Genomic DNA, 18,325 nt, shown 5'->3' on the forward strand with positions numbered 1-18,325 from the left:
AACTTTTAAAAAAACTTGAAAAAAATGTCACGTAGTTTTTCATTTCTTTTATTACTTTATCACAGTGATCTGTTTATCTTTGTATATGATTCAGTCATTGATGTTATGCAGGATCCTGCTCTCACAGTTCTGTATTTTTAAGATGGAAAGATTGGGGATATTAATTTTCCTCTTAGATTAAAAGAGATTGTTGGTCATGAAAGAGATTGTTGGTTTGATAGAGTAGAGTATCCTACTCTATCAAAGTAGGATTTTCAAAAAATGTTTGCTTAAAACAGAGGCTTAAATGCAATTCATTAGCCCTAAAGGATAATGCAGGTCATTTGTGAAAGTTCTCATTTAAAAAAAATTTTTTTTTTTATGTTTATTTAATTTGAGAGAGACAGAATGTGAGTGGGGGAGGGGCAGAGAGAGGGAGACAGAATCCAAGCAGGCTCCAGGCTCTGAGCCCTCAGAATAGACCCAACACGGGCTCGAACTCAGAAGCCGGGAGATCATGACCTGAGCTGAAGTCTGACACTTAACCGACTGAGCCACCAAACACCCCTTAAGTTCTCATTTTTTTTTTTTTAATGTTTATCTATTTTTGAGAGACAGAGAACGAGCAGGGAAGGAACAGAGAGAGAATGAGACACAGAATCCAAAGCAGGCTCCAGGCTTTGAGCTGTCAGCACAGCCTGACGCGGGGCTCGAACCCACGAACCGTGAGGTCATAACCTGAGCAGAAATCAGTTGCTCAACCGACTGAGCCACCCAGGTGCCCCGTTCTCATTTTTTTAATAGTACTTCTCTAATAGTTCTAATAGTTGCACAGATGAGAGACGATTCATCTGATTTCACTTGTAAAAATTGCTATGTATAGATAACTAGTCGTGTGTGTGTGTGTGTGTGCGCGTTGAGTGATGTTGGCAAACTTCCTACACAATTGATGTGCTTTCACCAGAAGTTTTTTCAGTAGTAGTGATAATTAAAAATTTGTGGACAGCTGATGTTTTTGGTTGTAGAAATAATCTAGTGTAAAAGTATCTTCAGGACAACCTGAGTATTAAACCACTTAGTTGTATTGTATTACATTTAAATTTCTGCTGCCATTATCCTGTTATATATAAGAATGTAGTTTTAAATTATAAATGAATTGAACTAATAGAAGGAGGGAATATTCACCTAAAACTATTAGCATTTGGAGGCATTTTTATACAATAAGATATATTTCTTTAAAAACTTACTTTAGCACTCTATTAGGTTCTACTTGTAGAGGAAGGGATGTGCCTTTTTTACCTCAGGAGGAAGTTGCCTTTATTATTCTGAGTTATGCTTTCCCCATATAATTTATTTGTGTGACGATCTCTTTACTGCAAAGGATCACGATGAGTTGTGTATGAAATACAATATTGTAAATTCTTAATATACATATTATGAGAAACAGTTGTGACACCATTTGTGTTAGCACTTCTGACCCACTCGTTTTAGCAGTCCTGTGAGCACCCACACATTCAACGTGTCAATGTAATTCATAAGACTAAGCATGTGGTCATACTCCTAGCTAAAATTTATTATAGTGACACAGTGAAGATACACAGCTGGATCAGAAAGAGGAAAAGACTAGAGTCTAGAGGAATCCATGTGCAGGCTTCCTATGCTGTCCTTGAAGGGGCCACATTGAGTGCACTCCCTCCAAAAATGCATTAACCTGGGCACACTGTTTCTCCCTAGGGAAACCTGTTTAAAATTCAAAGTCCAGGGTTTTTATTGGAGACTAAATCATATAGGCACATTTTGCCCTCCAAAATCCTAATCTCCCAAAAGAAAAGCAAGTATTCACCATAAATCATATTGTTTTTAAACAGTCTTATCAGGCTAGCACAGCCTATACAACCTTTGCACATAAAGAAAATTTCAAAACCAAGTTCTAGATGCCTGCTGAGGGTCAATCTTGTAAGCAAGCCCTTCTAAAGATCAGGCCTGCACCGTTGAAAAGACTTTTCTTTCCCTTTGAATGGTCATGGTACTCTTGTTGAAAATCAACTAGACACAGGTTTATTCTGGACTCTATATTCTACAGATCTACATGCTTTATGTTAGTACCATACTATATTGATTACTGTAGCTTTGTAGTAACTTCTGAAATCAGGAATTATGGGTCTTCCAAATTTGTTCTTTTGTGATAGTTTGACTCTTCACGTCCCTTGTGATTCCAAATGCATCTCAGGGTCAGCTTTTCCACTTCTGCTGAGATTTTAATTGGGATTGTATTGAATCTATAGAGAGGTTTTAGTAAAGACATCTTTTGTTCTGGTTATTTATTGTTGAATGACAAATAACCCCAAATTAAGTAGTGTAAAGGAAAAACCTTTTTTATTATGCTCATGGATTCTGTTGATAAGGATTTGGGATGGGGCACAGTAGGGATGGCTTATCTATTCCATGATACTTAGGCCTCAGTTGGGGGCAACTAGGGACTGGAGGCTTAAACCATCAGGAGGTTTCTTCACTCAGATGTTGGCATCTGGACAAGTATTGTCTACTAGAGCACTTATTAAAAGACTTTCTATGTGACTTGAGCTTCTCACAATATGGCAGCTCAGCTCTAAGAGGGAGCATCTGGGGAGCAGTGTTCCAAGAGAACAAGGAGAAAGCTGCATGACCTTTTATGATCTAACCTTTGACGTTACAGTGTCACTTCTGCTGTACTTCATTGGTGGAAGCAGTTATAAGCCCTCTCAAAGGGAAGGTGACATAGACTCCCACCTTTCCATGAGAAAATCTGGGGTCACTACCACATCTTATGAATTCCTCCATTCCATGAATATATATTCATGTTTAATGGTTGAATGTTTTATAGTTTTATGCATAGAGGTCTTGCATATTTTTCACTGGATTTATTCCTAGTATCTGATTTTTAAAATGTATTAAAATGTTTCTCATTTTCTATGTTCTTACTGTATAGAGATCAATTTATAATATTTTCCTTGTATCTGGCAACCTTGTTAAATTCCTTAATGGTTTGTACAATTTTAAGGTTTTCTGCAGTTATATTTATGTAACCTGTCAATAGTGATAACTTCCTCATTTCTAATATATATATATATATATATGTCTCTTATTTCCTTTTCTTTCCTTGTTGCATTAGCTATGACCTCCAGTATCATGCTGAATAAAAATGATGACAGCAAGCATCCTTTCTTGATTTCTGAGGGAATGCTTTCATCTTTTCAGTATTAAGTATGGTGTCTGTTTATTACTAAATTACCATCTATTCCTAATTTATGGATCATTTTTACCACTGTTGAGTTACATGTTAAGTTTTATTGAGTACTTTTGCTACATCAATCAAGAGTATTATTGTGCTTTTTATCCCTTTTCTCAATGTAGTATGAATTACATTAACTGATGTTCAAATGTTAAGTTATCTCTACATTTCTGGACTAAACCCCCTTTGAGATGCATTATCCTCTTCTAAAACCGCTGACTTCTGGTGGGAGCTAGATGGCGGCATAGGAAGAGGACCCTAGGCTTGGCTCATCTCAAACACAGCTAGATAACTATCAAATAATGCTGAATATCCAAGATTGACCTGAGGACTGACAGAACAAACTGCACAACTAGACAGAGAGAAGAGGTCAGCCACAGGAAGGAAGTGGGAGAAGAAACAAATTGTAAGTGCTGCAGAGGCGGGGGGGAAGCCCTGGTCGAGGAGAAAGGCAAGACAGAATGGAGTGCACAGGGATATGCATAAGGAGAACACCTCCCCAAAGCCAGTGGCTGGGAAAACGAGAGGCACTGATATTTTCATGAGTTTTTGCAACCAGTGGGGTCAAAGACTGGAGTTTCAGACGTCAGCAGGTTTGGCTGGGATAGATCACTGAAGGTGTTGCCCTGCTCCAGGAGAGAAGGCATGCAAGCAACCTCGGGGCAGAGGGCATGATCTGAAGATCTCCTAAGGTGCGCGGGAAGAGAATGTTTGCTCTGCTTGGAGTGCATCTGTGAGAGGTAGCATTCACAGAGAAGCCTCTCCTGTGACCAAAGAATGAGGGGGGCACCATTTCCCTCCCCTGCCCCTCAGAATAGGTGCAGAGACCTGCTGAGGACCACTAACCCAGATACTGGCTGTTTAGTCTGCTTTGTTCCAAATCCCATACCCCTGAACTTGAGTGCCACTGCCCTTGTTGGTCAAACCTGCATCAGTTGCAGCATGGTGAGACCCACCCCCAGAAGACTAGTGCAAGTATCCCTGCCATTCAAGGACCCTAAAGTTTGGAGTTATAAAGTCACCAGGCTTGGCTGGGATAGAGCCCAAAGTGCACTGTTCTGCTTCAGGTGGGCAAGCAACCCAGAGACAGACAGCATGAAAACAATGATCTGAAAAATGCCTGGGATGCAGGAGGGGAAATTATTCACTCTTCTGGGAGTGCTTCCCCGAGAGCAAGAAGCATGGGCTCCCCTCTAGGGGACAAAGCAGCTGGCTGGTGCCATTTCCCTTCCCCACCCCTCAGCATCAACCAACTTCAATAAACAGCACAACACCAACACTGGTTGCATAACTGGCTTACAGCAAGTCCTGCCCTGCTGTGCTCTGTTGATACTGCTTTTTTCAGGCAAGTGTGCCTAGGGACTAGAGCAGCAGGCTCCTTCTCCAGAAGAGTAGAACAAACCATGCATACACCTTGCCTACCAACCATAGAGTTCTACAAGGCTTCAGTTCTAGTGGAAGTAGCATCAGGTCTCATTTAACAAGGAGACCATAGTACCCCTAGTTAAAACTCATCATACTCTGGCCAAGGTCCAAAATTACCCACTCCCGGCAAGGAGAGCCTCTGCATATGACTGACCTGAGGGACAGGCTGCCAAAACACATCAGCAGAGTGCACACAGCACACATCAGACATTCTCTGAAGCACCAGGCCCTGGACACTATATGACCCCTTCTTTATAAAGACATCACTCTCAGGAGCAAAAAACACAAAATGCCACAATGGAGGAATTCATCCCAAAAGAAAGAACAAGAAAAGGTCAGGGCCAAGGATCTAAGTGAAACAGATATAAGTAATATGCCTGATGGAGAATTTAAAGCAACAATCATAAGAATACTTGCCGGGCTTGAGAAAAGCATGGAAAACATCAGAGAGACCCTTACTGCAGAGATAGAATTAAAACAGAAAAGAAAAATGCAATAGCTGAGATTCAAAACAGATGGACATAATAAATAAAAGCATGGAAGAAGGGGAGGAATGAATAAGTAATATAGAAGATAGAATTATGAAAAATAATAAAGCTGAACAAAAGAGAGAAAGAAGAATGATGGATCACAAGAGTAGAGTAAGGGAACTCTGACTCCATCAAGTATAATAACATTTGTATCATAGGAGTCCCAGAACAAGACAGAAAAGGGGGGCAGAAGGTTTATTTGAAAAAATAATAGCAGAAAACTTCCCTAATCTGGGGAAGGAAACAGATATCCAAATCCAGGATGCACAGAGAACTCCCATCGTGATCAACAAAAGCAGGCCAACACCAAGACATATCATACTTAAATTTTCAAAATATAGTGATAAAGAAAAGATCCTAAAGCAGCAAGACAAAAGAAGTCCCTAACTTACAAGGAAGGACCCATAAGGCTAGGTGCAGATCTCTCCATAGAAACTAGGAAAGCCAGAAGTGAGTGGCATGATATATCCAACATGATGAATGGGGGAAATCTATAGCCAAGAATACTCGATCCAGGAAGTCTATTATTCAGAATAGAAGGAGAGATAGTTTCCCAGAAAAACAAAAACTAAAGGAATTCTTGACCACTAAACCAGCCCTACAAGAAATATTAAAGCGGACTAATTGAATGGGAAGGAAAGACCAAAAGTGACAAAGACTAGAAAAGAACAAAGAAAATCTCCAGAAACAACAAAACAACAAGTAATAAAATGGCACTAAATACACATCTACCAATAATTACTCAATGTAAATGGACTAAATGTTCAAATTAAAAGACAAGGGTATCATATTGGAGAGAAAACAAGACCCATCTATATACTGCCTACAAGAGACTCATTTTAGACCTAAAGACACCTGCAGATTGAAAGTGAGGGCATAGAGAAACACTTACCATTCAAGTGGATGTCAAAAGAAAGCCAGAGTAGTAACACTTATATCAGACAAACTAGATTTTAAAACAAAGACTATATAATAAGAGATGAAGAAGCGCACTATATCATAATAAAGGGGACTATACAATAAGATTCTAACAATTGTAAATATTTATGCTACCAACTTGAGAGCATCCAAATATGTTAAATAATTAGTAACAAACATAAAGCAACTCATAGATAATAATACAATAATAGGAGACTTCAATAGCCATCTTACAACAATGATACATGATGTAAACAGAAAATCAACAAGGAAACAGGGCTTTGAATGAGACACTCAACCAGATGGACTTAACAGATATATTCAGAACAATTCATCCTAAAACAGCATAATATACATTCTTTTCAAGTGCACATGGGATGTCCTCCAGAATAGATCACATACTAAGTCAAAAATCAGACTTCAACAAGGACAAAAAGATGGAGATCATACCATGCGTATTTTCTGACCACAATGTTATGAAAATTGAAGTCAACCATAAAAAAAATTGGAAAGACCACATATACATGGAGCTTAAACAACATACTACTAAAGAATGAATGGTTCAACTAGGAAATTAAAGAATAAATTAAAAAAAATACATGGACACAAATGAAAACGAAAACACGATGGTCCTAAGGGTTGCAGCAAGGGGGTCATAAGAGGGAAGCATATAGCAATACAGTCCTACATCAATAAGCAAGAAAAATCTCAAACAACCTAAACTTACAACTAAAGAAGCTAGAAAAAAAGCACCAAATGAAGCCTAAAATCAGCAGAATAAGGGAAATAATAAAGATTAGAGCAGAAATAAATGATAACGAAACTGCTTAAAAAAAAAAAAAACAGAACAGATCAATGAAACCAGGAGCTGATTCTTTGAAAAAATAAAATTCATAACCTCCTAGCCAGACTTATCAAAAAGAAAAGATCACAAATGAGAGAGGAGAAACAACAACCAACACCACAGAGATCTGAACAATTATAAGAGAAAATTATTAAAAATTATATGTCAACATATTGGGCAATGTAGAAGAAATGGATAAATTCCTAGAAACATATAAATTACAAAAAATGAAACAGGAAGAGATAGAAAATATGAACAGATCAATAACTAGCAAAGAAATTGAATCAGTAATCAAAAATCTCCCAACAAACAAAAGTCCAGGACCAGATGGCTTCACAGGGGAATTCTTCCAAACATTTGAAGAAGAGCCAATACTGGGGCATGTATCTGGCTCAGTCAGTGGAGCATGTGACTCTTGAATTTGAGGTTATGAGTTTGAGCCCCATGTTGGGTGTAGAGATTACTTAAAAATAAGATCTTTAAAAATAAAATTAATTATAGCTAGCTAGCTAGATGATAGATAGATAGATAGATAGATAGATAGATAGATAGATAATATATAGATAGGAGTCAATACCTATTCTTTCAAACTATTCCAGAAAGAAGACATGGAAGAAAAACTTCCAAAGTCATTCTAGAGGCCAACATTATACTGAGTCCAAAATCAGACAGAGACCCCACTAAAACAAAGAGAATTACAGGCCAATATCCCTAATGAACACAGATGTAAAAATTCTAAACAAAATACTAGCAAATCAATCCAATAGTACATTAAAATAATCATTCACCATGATCAAGTGGGATTTATTCCTGGTTTGCGAGGGTGGTTCAATATTCACAAATCAATCAATGTGATATACCACATTAAGAAAAGAAAAGAACCATATGATCCTCTCAATGGATGCAGAAGTATTTGGCAAAGTACAACATCCATTCATGACAGAAATCCTCAAAAAAGTAGAGAAAAAGGGAACATACCTCAACATAATAAAGGTCACATATGAAAAACCCATCCTCGGTGGGGAAAAACAGAGCTCTTCCTCTATTGTCAGGAACAACACAGGGATGCCCACTCTTTATTTAACACAGTACTGGAAGTCTTAGCCTCAGCAATCAGACAACACAAAGAAAAGTCATCCAAATCAGCAAGGAAGAAGTCAAACTTTTACTATTTGCAGATGACATTTGCAGAAAATCCAAAAGACTTCACAAAATAATTGCTAGAACTGATAAACGAATTCACTAAAGTCACAGGACACATTCAATATCCAGAAATCAGTTGCATTTCTATACACCAATAGCGAGCAGCAGGAGAAATCAAGAAATAATTCCCACTTACAACTGGACCAAAAACCTTAAGATACTTCGGAATAAACCTAGCCAAAGAGATAAAAGATCTGTATTCTGAAAACTATAAAATACTGATAAAAGGAATTGGAAATGACACAAAAAAGAAATGGGAAAATATTCTATGCTCATGGATTGGAAGAACAAATATTGTTAAAATGCCTATACTATCCAAAGCAATCTATACATCTGATGCAATCCCTATCAAAATACCACCAGCATTTTTCTCAGAGTTAGAACAAACAATCCCAAAATTTATATGGAACCAGAAAAGATCCCAAATAGCCAAAGCAATCTTGAAAAAAAAAAAAAGCTGGAGGCTTCACAATTTTGGACTTCAAGTTATATTACAAAGCTGTAGTGATCAAGGAAGTATGGTATTGGCACATAAACAGACACATAGGTCAATGGAACAGAATAGAAAACCCAAAAATGAACCCATAACTTTATGGCCAACTCATCTTCAACAAAGCAGGAAAGATTATCCATGGACAAAAGACAGTCTCTTCAACAAATGGTGTTGGTAAAACTGGATGACAACATGTAAAAGAATGAAACTAGACCACTTTTTTACACCATACACAAAAATAAATTCAAAATGGATGAAAGACCTCAAGGTCTTTGGTGATCTATGAGCTTCATGAACTTGGAAATCCAAATATCCCCAGATTTAGAAATTTCTCAGCAATTATTTCTTTAAGCTTTCTTCCCCTTCTCCTTCTCTTCTCCTTTTGGAACTTCGATAATTTTCAGAATGTTTCTTCGTATGATATCCCATAGATTATGTAGACTTTCTTCATTCTTTTCCATTGTTTTTATTGTGGTTGTTGTTGTTCTCCATCTAAATAACATCAAAGTTCTTGTCTTCTGACTCACAGGTTCTTTCTTCTGTTTGTTCATTGTGATGTTGATGCTCTCCATAGCATTTTGCATTTAATTCATTGAATTCTTCAGTTCCAGAATTTGTTTTAGTCTTTTATGATTTTTATCTCTTTGTTAAACTGCTCATTTTTTTCATGTATTGTTTTCTGATTTTGTTGAATTGTCTTTGTGTGTGCGTGTGTGTTTTGCGGGGGGGGGAGAGAGAGAGAGAGGGAGAGGCGGGTGGGGGGGGAGAGAAAGAGAGAGAGAGAGAGAGAGAGAGAGAGAGAGAGAGAGGGAGAGAGAGAGAATCTTAAGTAGGCTCCATGCCCATCATGGAGCCCAACTTGGGGCATGTTCTCACGACCACGAGATCGGGACCTGAGCTGAAATCAAGAGTCGTACACTTAACTGACTGAGCCACCCAGGTGCCACCCGCCTTTTTTTGTAGCTCATTCAGTTTCCTTAAAATAGCTATTTGAATTCTTTACCAGGTAAATTGCAGATCTCTATGTTTTGGGGATCATCAGTTCCTGGATGATTATTGTGATCCTTGGTGGCATTGTTTTCCTTGATTTTTTTTATGTTCCTCAAAGTTTTGCATTGCCACCTTCACATCTGACATAGTACCTCCTCTAGTCTTTACTACCTTCAGGAGAGAAATAACTTCCATCAGCCCTGCTAGGGATTCTGAGGCTTTCTTAGATCTTCTATGGATATACCTGTTCCATGCTTCTTGCTCCCTCTTGTGGCAGAATTCTTAAACTTATATGCCTTATCTTGATTCTGTAATGCACCAGGTTGAGTGCTTGATAGCTTCTGTTTTGTTTTCCCAAAGGTGGTGTTAAAGCTCAAGTTTGTGGTCTCTCTTTGGCCTGTAGATTCCACGTGGTTCTCCATGAGTGCTCACTAGCCATATGTCAAAGTTTGCTCTTACTGCTGTCATCAGAAGTGCACACAGGAAGTTGGACACAGGGTATAAATTTGTGTGTGTAGTGTGTGTGTGTGTGTGTGTGTGTGTGTGTGTGTGTGTGTGTTGCAATGAGGGCTGGGGGGTGCCCATGGCAGTTGGGAGGATCCATGGGTGAGGCATCCCCAATAGCTGATGGGCTGGTTTATTGATGGAGTCCACAACACCATTGGTAATACTCACATTCCTTTAATGCCCTCTGAGAATCCTATCTGACACTCCCTCAGCCTCTTCCTACTCCCCAGTCCTGAAGTTTATGATTCAGTGTTCTGCATGGGCTGAGAGGAAAATGAGCTCCTTTAACAGTGTTCTACACAGCTGGGGAAGTGGATTGCTCACTCACATACTGTCACTTTCCCTTGTTGGAGAAAGTGTGGGCTCAGATTTCTCTTGGCCTTATGCTGTGCTGTCTTAAGAAAGAGGTGATGACTCTGTTCCTCTTACCTTTTCCAATGTGTCAAAACTTTTTTTTTGTTTGTTTGCTTTTTTGCTGGAAGTTTTTTTCTGGAAACCTGGACTTCTACCATGGCTCTTTTGGCCTTGATTGTCTAAGGCAGTGTTTTGCAGGGACTCCTAGACTGTGGCTTAGAGGGGCTGGAGTGGTTCACAGGCCACTGCAGTGTCCACAACTGACACTAAGGTCAATATGCCTATTACCCATCACACAGGTGGGTGGAACTCCTCCCAAATCCCTTGGCAAATAGTGCTAGATTCCACAGCTCCCACCTAGGCACTTGTATTCATGGATGGATGTCAAATTGTTGGGGACACAGATGAGGGATGTCTTATTCAGCCATAATGCTGACATCACTCCACCCCCAGTGTGTCTCTTTATAATTGCCCTTACCATGCTATATTATCAGTATCATTAACTGTGAAATACTTTGTGCTTTCCACTTTTTACTCCCTGGCACTTAGTACAATATCTAGCACACAAGATTTCAATTATTAATTGAATAAATAAATAAATAAGGCAACAGAAGATACTTGGAATTTTTAATGGCATATTTAAATGGGGAAGGCATTAATTAAGATAAGTGAAACCAAGCAAAGATAATAAAGTAGAAGTAGAAATAAGAGAAATAAATAGTGGCCTTGGAGGTCTGTGTGCAATTAATGAGAGAAAAGATTAGGCGGAGAAGGCAGATCCACTGGATGTGAAACCTTAATTTGATAGCCTATAAAAAGTCAGTGTAAGTTTTTAGCCAGAAAACTTATGTAATAAGAGCATTTGTTTAGGGATATTTATTTACCACAGTATAGGATTTAAATTGGAACAGTCTGTCATACCAGAATCCTCAAAGTCATTCTTGGCTTGCTGGTTGTACTGAGAAATGCCTTTGGATTTTGAGTCGTAGCAGCATGCTAGTTCAGAATTTCAATCTCTTTCCTGGATTATAGCAATAATCTCCTCACTCCTCTTTTTTAAAGTTTCCTCATTCCCATCACCTTCTGTGCTCCTACCAAAGATATTTATCTAAAAACAAGTTTAACCTACCTAAAAAGTTGTTTATCTTTTGCTAACAAACTCCTTAGCATATTACACACAGACCTTCACAACCTTTTGGATTTGTGTCATATAACTCCTTTCTACATATGTACAGATTTTTAAAGTACACCATGCTCTCATGTATATCTGTGACTTGAAAATTACTGTTTCCTTTTTCTGAAATGCACCTCCATCCTTCCCGACTTGGAAAAAACAGTTCAAGTGTCACCTGCTTTATGAAGCCATCCCCTCCTCCCCCAGGGAGATTTAAACAGATGGATAATGCCTTAGTCATCTTTGTATTTTTAGAAGTTATTGCAGTATTAAAAAAATATTATAGGGGCGCCTGGGTGGCGCAGTCGGTTAAGCGTCCGACTTCAGCCAGGTCACGATCTCGCGGTCCGTGAGTTCGAGCCCCGCGTCGGGCTCTGGGCTGATGGCTCGGAGCCTGGAGCCTGTTTCCGATTCTGTGTCTCCCTCTCTCTCTGCCCCTCCCCCGTTCATGCTCTGTCTCTCTGTCCCAAAAATAATAAATAAAAAATGTTGAAAAAAAAATTAAAAAAAAATATTATAAAAGATTAATATTACTGTTATATTTTGGGAAAAAATGTAAATCAATACAGATTTATATACAGTAAAAAGTGAGTACCATCTACACACTCATGCAATACTCAGGTATAATCACCAGTAAGCCCAATTTTGTGTGTATTATTTTGCATACTTTTTAATGCATTCACACATGTGGATGTATGTGCATAGTCAAAAAAAATTCAAGCCTAAATGTTTTTGAATGAATGAGTGAATAAAGGAGCTTAAGATGTTATTATTATTTTTAATGTTTACTCACTTTTGAGAGATGGAGAGAGACAAGCATGAGTGGGGTAGGGGGAAAGAGAGAGGGAGACACAGAATCTGAAGCGGGCTCCAGGCTCTGAACTGTCAGCACAGAGCCCAACTCAGGGCTCGAACCCACAGACTGCAAGATGTTATTTTAACAGTCTACTCATTAATTAAAGAAGTCAAGAAAGCCTTTAAGGGATAGAAAAGAACAGTATATGAGTATTGAAAAAATAAACTACTGTAACTTGATGACTCACTAGCTTATATTGTCCTTACATACAATAAAATATAATTTCAAAGTTGCAAACTATGGATTCATAGGTGGAAATTTTTAATAAGATGCAACAAGAACAAGAATCCTTCCTATCTCTCTCTCTCTGAATACCAGTTTTCATGTCTGTATAATACAAAGAATTCCAACTTGTAGGATTTTGAATGATTAGAGATAATGTATTAAAATGTTTGGCACATACCAGAGGGGAGGTGAGTGGGGGGTTGGGTTAAATAAGTGATGGGGATTAAGGAGTGCTCTTGTTGTGATTTTATTTTATTTATTTATTTAGTTTATGTTAAAGAGTGAGTGAGTGTGAGCAGGGGAGAGGGGCAGAGGAGAAAGGGAGAGAATATTAAGCAGGTAGAGAGCCTGACACGAGGCTCAATCCCATGACCCTGGGATCATGACCTGAGCAGAAATCAAGAGTCAGGTGCTCAACCAACCAAGTCACCCACGCGCCCTAGGAGTGCACTTGCTGTGATAAGCACAGGATGTTGTATGGAAGTGTTCAATTGCTATATTGTACACTTGAAGCTAATATAATACTGTATGTTTACTAACTGGAGTTAAAATAAAAACTTAAAAAACATTTGGCACATATTTGAGCAATAAATTATAATTTGAATCGATCAGGTGTTTTATAATAATGTGAGGGCAAATACTCTAAGTTATCCTGTTTATTAATAGCATTATTCCATCAATATAATCATTCTGGATTTCTTCCACTCTTTATGTCAGCTTTCAGGAATATCCAGCAATATGAATTTGAGTTTTATAATTTGCATAAAATTATAGCTATCCTGTTTTACTTGTCCTACCTCCTGCTGACTCATAGAATCAACTTTAAAATAGAAAAGCTATATTTATTTTGCATAATGTTGCCACAGCAATGGCTAAAAATAACTTTGATATGCTGTTAATAATTAAGGCTGCATCTACACTTTGCTCTACTTGAGAAATAATTTATAAACCAATTTGGATATCTGGGAACTGTTAATATGCAATAGATCTTTCTTTCTAATTTTTCTCTCCCTTCTATCCTTTTGTATACTATTTTAAGGCAAACTCAAGTGTGGTCATAATAGACACTAAGTAAATGAAAATGTATTAAAAAAATTTTTTTTTCAATGTTTATTTATTTTTAAGACAGAGAGTGTGAGTGAGGGAGGGGCAGAGAAAGGAGAAGACACAGAATCTGAAGCAGGCTCCAGACTCTGACCTGCCAGCACAGAGCCCCATGTGGGGCTCAAACCCAAGAACTGTGAGATCACAACCTGAGCTGAAGTTGGATGTTCAACGGACTGAGCCACCCAGGCGCCCCAAATGAAAATTTTTTGAAGGAAAAACTTACATACACAGTTTTCTACTGTAACTAATTAAAATCTTGATTTATAGAAAAGATAAGCTTTTTCCCTCTTGCTGCATTAAATTGTTATACTTTTATAATTTTCATGTGTTGTTGCTTTGTTTTCCTAATCAGAGTGAACCTCCTTGGGACAGGAACAATGTCTTATTCTTATTGTGCTACTTCCAATACCTATGCAGGGCTATTTAATTGAGTAAATTGTCTTTACATGTGGTGTTTACAGTATAATCTTATTTCTTATTTCTACATTTACTTATGAGTTCAGAATGCATCTATTCCTTGTGCTAAACCTATCAGGTGATTGCTCTTATTTTAGTGAGTTTATTTATTCATTATAATTACAAAAGCAAAACTGCTTTCTTTTAGGAATATTTTTTCTTTGAGTGATATCACTGTATCTAACTCCATTATTCAGTAGGGAATTATCTTGGTCTCTGCTGCTATTTATTGCTGCTGCTATTTATTGTTGCTATCTTCAACTTTACCAAGTATTAATAAACCATGATCATTATTTTCATATATATTTTCCAAAATTTTACATGGTTCCTATCTCCACACATAACTGTCCCTTCTATTGGCAGCTGCTATTTTCTAACAGGTAGTTGCTATTTTCTACGAGGCCAAATTTGCATATAAGTAATTTGTGCAGATACAAATCTTTTTACATTTTCTTTCTTGCTCTTCCTCTCTTCCTCCCTCTTACCCATCTGTCATGCTTAATATACTACACTAGGTACTACAACTGATAAGTGATAGGAAGAAGAATAAGACTTGATCTTGTCTTCAAGAGCTTACCATCTATTGAGGGAAAAAAAAAAAAAACATCTGCACATAAAAAAGGTTAAACACCAGAGCAGTATATGTCACAAGTAAATAATACAAGCTCACACACTATAGAAGATTCAAAGAAGATATTTGGGGCTGGAATAATGTATGTTGAATGAGTCTGAGGGATAGTCTTATACAATGGGGGAAGCATTAAGACAATGAATTGGAAGACCAGGTTTTCACATTCACAACTTACTAATTAGTGTATGTAATTTAATAGAGACAGAAAATGACAAAGTAATGACAGGTTTGTGATGCAAATCTGACTTTGGGGAAAATTTATACTATACCTATAATTATTTAAAAGCTAATAATAATTGTTATGAGTAATATAAGGATAATTATAGCCACTGTTTGTTGACCCTCTTACTATGTCCCAGGGACTCTGTTAAGAACTTTTTGTACATTTTCTAATTTAATCTTTGTAACAATCCAAAGAATCAAACATTATTATCCCCATTTCACAGAAGGGAAAACTCTGGGTCACAGAAATTGTCATTTGGCAAGGTCACTCAGCTAGTAAATAACAAAAGCAGGATTCAAACCTAGATCTAACTTCTGAGTCTGTATTCTTATCCAGTAATTTCCATAACTTTGGCATATCACACAACATGCAATGGTAAACTCAGAGCCAAATGAAGTGGTTTCAGTCAGAAGAAATAGATGTTTAAATAATAAATTATTTTTAAGCAAGGTTGAAGTGAGAAATGAAGCTATAGGGGAAACAAAAAAGCCAGTTCATGGAGGACTTGTATGCCATGTATGAGAACTTAAACTTGATACCATGGGCAATCAGAAGCCACTGAAGGTTTCAAATATAGAAGCATGATCATTGCCTGGCATGGAGTCTGTCTTAATAAACAAGTGAATAAATGAGATTTGCCTTTTAGAAAGACTGACTTGGTGACAGAGTGGAATATGATTAGGAGGGAAGTAAGCCTGAAAGTAGGAAAAGTACTTGTAAGAGTTTGGGAAAAGATGTCAGAGCCTGAACCAGTGAGCGGCACATAGGAGCTGGTTGGTACTGGCCTGGACAATCGATTATATATATCTCTTCCCAACTTCAGGAGTAATGATACCAAGTTGGTAGTTTGAAATCAGCCATCGTAGGAGTGTCTATATCACAGACCTCAGCAAACACAAATTAGGGCTTTCTTTTTGAGACCTGACTTACCAACATATTACTGTCCTGAACAAAAGCAGCAGCAATTGGACTGGAGAAGAAGGAATACTTACTAGAGGGGTTAATGAGGTAGAATCATCAACACTTATCATTAGCTGGTTGATGGGGAAGAAGTTATGCCACCAGCTAGACCCCTGACCTTTACTGCTCACCTGCTAGTACCTACTGACCTTTGTCCCACATTTTTCCTTAAGCTCTTCTTTCTAGCTTCTCTCTTAATTCAGGCAAAAGACCCAAGGGGAAGGAAACCGAAACTACCCCTCAAGCAATGACAACTGCCTGGGCAAAGAGTTCAGTCAGCCCAGACTAATTTGAGATTAACCCCAACTCACACCTGTACAGATGGACCATGGAATGACTGACAGTTACCTTTACCTCATTATACTAAAATCTCCATCCAAGGAAGAACACAAGTCTCATTTACATAACATATGATGTATGTATAGGCATGTTTCTTTAAGGTGCACGCATGACCTTATGCCCACCTCTACATACAATGACAAAGCTTCCCTATCTAAATATTCATCCTAACCCTAAATAAAAGGAACTCATTCACCCTTGCTCAGAGAGTCATAGCTTTGGAAGTTTATTCCCCATCATCTCCTTATTTGCTGCAAATAAAAGTTTACTTTGTGTCACAATTCCATCTGGTATAGTTTCTATCTGTGACTTGCCAAAGACCAAACTCATGTTAGTTCAGTTACAGTGTCAATGGGAGATATTATAAAATGATTTATCAAGTTATTAGCTTGGATGATTCAAATGGGATACAGGTGCTTCTTAAGAAGAGAAGTTGTTCAAAACAGGAGAAAGATAGTGAATTCTGTTAATGAAAAATTGAAGTATCTGTGAGACATGATGGTAAAAATGTCCAGAAGACAGTGTTTATGTAGATTTGGGACTAAAATGGATTCAATATAAGATATGGGAACCATGAGGATATAACTGATAGCTGAAGTCATGGGAGTAGATAAACTTTTAAAACAAAATAAAAGAACAGAACCCTAGGAAGGGCTGTGGTAAGTCTTCATGTTTCATAAGTGAAACTCAAAGATAATTTGAGTAAGCAGGTAGAATTATATTTTCTTTGTAAATGCTGCATTTGGAATAAAATTTTGCTGCAATGTAAATGACTGTTAAGGAATATTGGTATTTGCTGAAAACAAATATTATAGATCAGATTTATAAGACCTTTACAGTAAGATCAAAATGACACTCTAAAAAAACAAAAAGATTTTTTAAATATCCAAAAGAAGTTTTGTGGGAAATCAAATAGCTATGTCTTAGTTAAGGAGATTATAGGGAATGCATTACACTGCTTTCTGGCCCTGCTGAAAACAGCTGACCAGTATCTAGTTAGTGCATATTTAGGGGTTGGGTCTTTCCTGTGCTCATGAATTCCTTAGACCATGTTATCTATGGAATATCTTATCTTGTTCTCCACCCTGCTTTCTGCATCTGCTCTTTGGTGGTCTTGGGAATGCCTTGTTTTTTGTGCACACTTTCTATAGATCTTACTGGCACATAGCCAAAGACATATTGTGCAATGTTCTCCCTATAATGTATGCTTAATATATACAGGAGCTGGAGATCAGGTAGGGGAGATTTCCCTTAGCCTCCCTCTCATCTCTCTTGACTTGCATGGAGTCTTGAATAATCTTTTCTGCTGAACCCACAATTGATGATAGGCTAAACCTGCAATTGGTGACCCCAATGTGATAAGCCGAACCTGCAATAGTTTTTTTTAGCAAATAACTGAAAGAACAAAAATATTCTAGAAAATATAGAGAAAACAAATTATTTCAGAACCCAGCTAAAATGTTATAAGGAAGTATATTCTATACTTACCTCTGCCTTGTTAGTGCATTATAATTGTTTATTTCCTTCTGTCAGACTTTATTGGGAGTGGGGGAATGTTGTGTCTTTTACCTAAGTTTGGGGCCTTGTACGTAGTTATGTAATCAGAAAAAAAAAGCTGTTTTTCCATGTCAAGATGAGAAGTTTGAACAGATGACCTGGAAAGTTCCTTTCAGAAAAGGGAGTAGTGATAGTTGTTTACATACCACTTAAAAGTGGGCTTTTCCTTTGTTGCATCAAGGGCCAATGTTTCAAAGCTACAGAAAGCAGTTGACTCTCAGCTTAATATTACAGTGGTAAGAAGTTTCTAACAAATATAGCTACCCAATAGAGGCTGTTTCAG

Source organism: Neofelis nebulosa, chromosome 13 (genome assembly GCF_028018385.1).
Source record: "Neofelis nebulosa isolate mNeoNeb1 chromosome 13, mNeoNeb1.pri, whole genome shotgun sequence".
Classification (NCBI taxonomy): domain Eukaryota; kingdom Metazoa; phylum Chordata; class Mammalia; order Carnivora; family Felidae; genus Neofelis; species Neofelis nebulosa.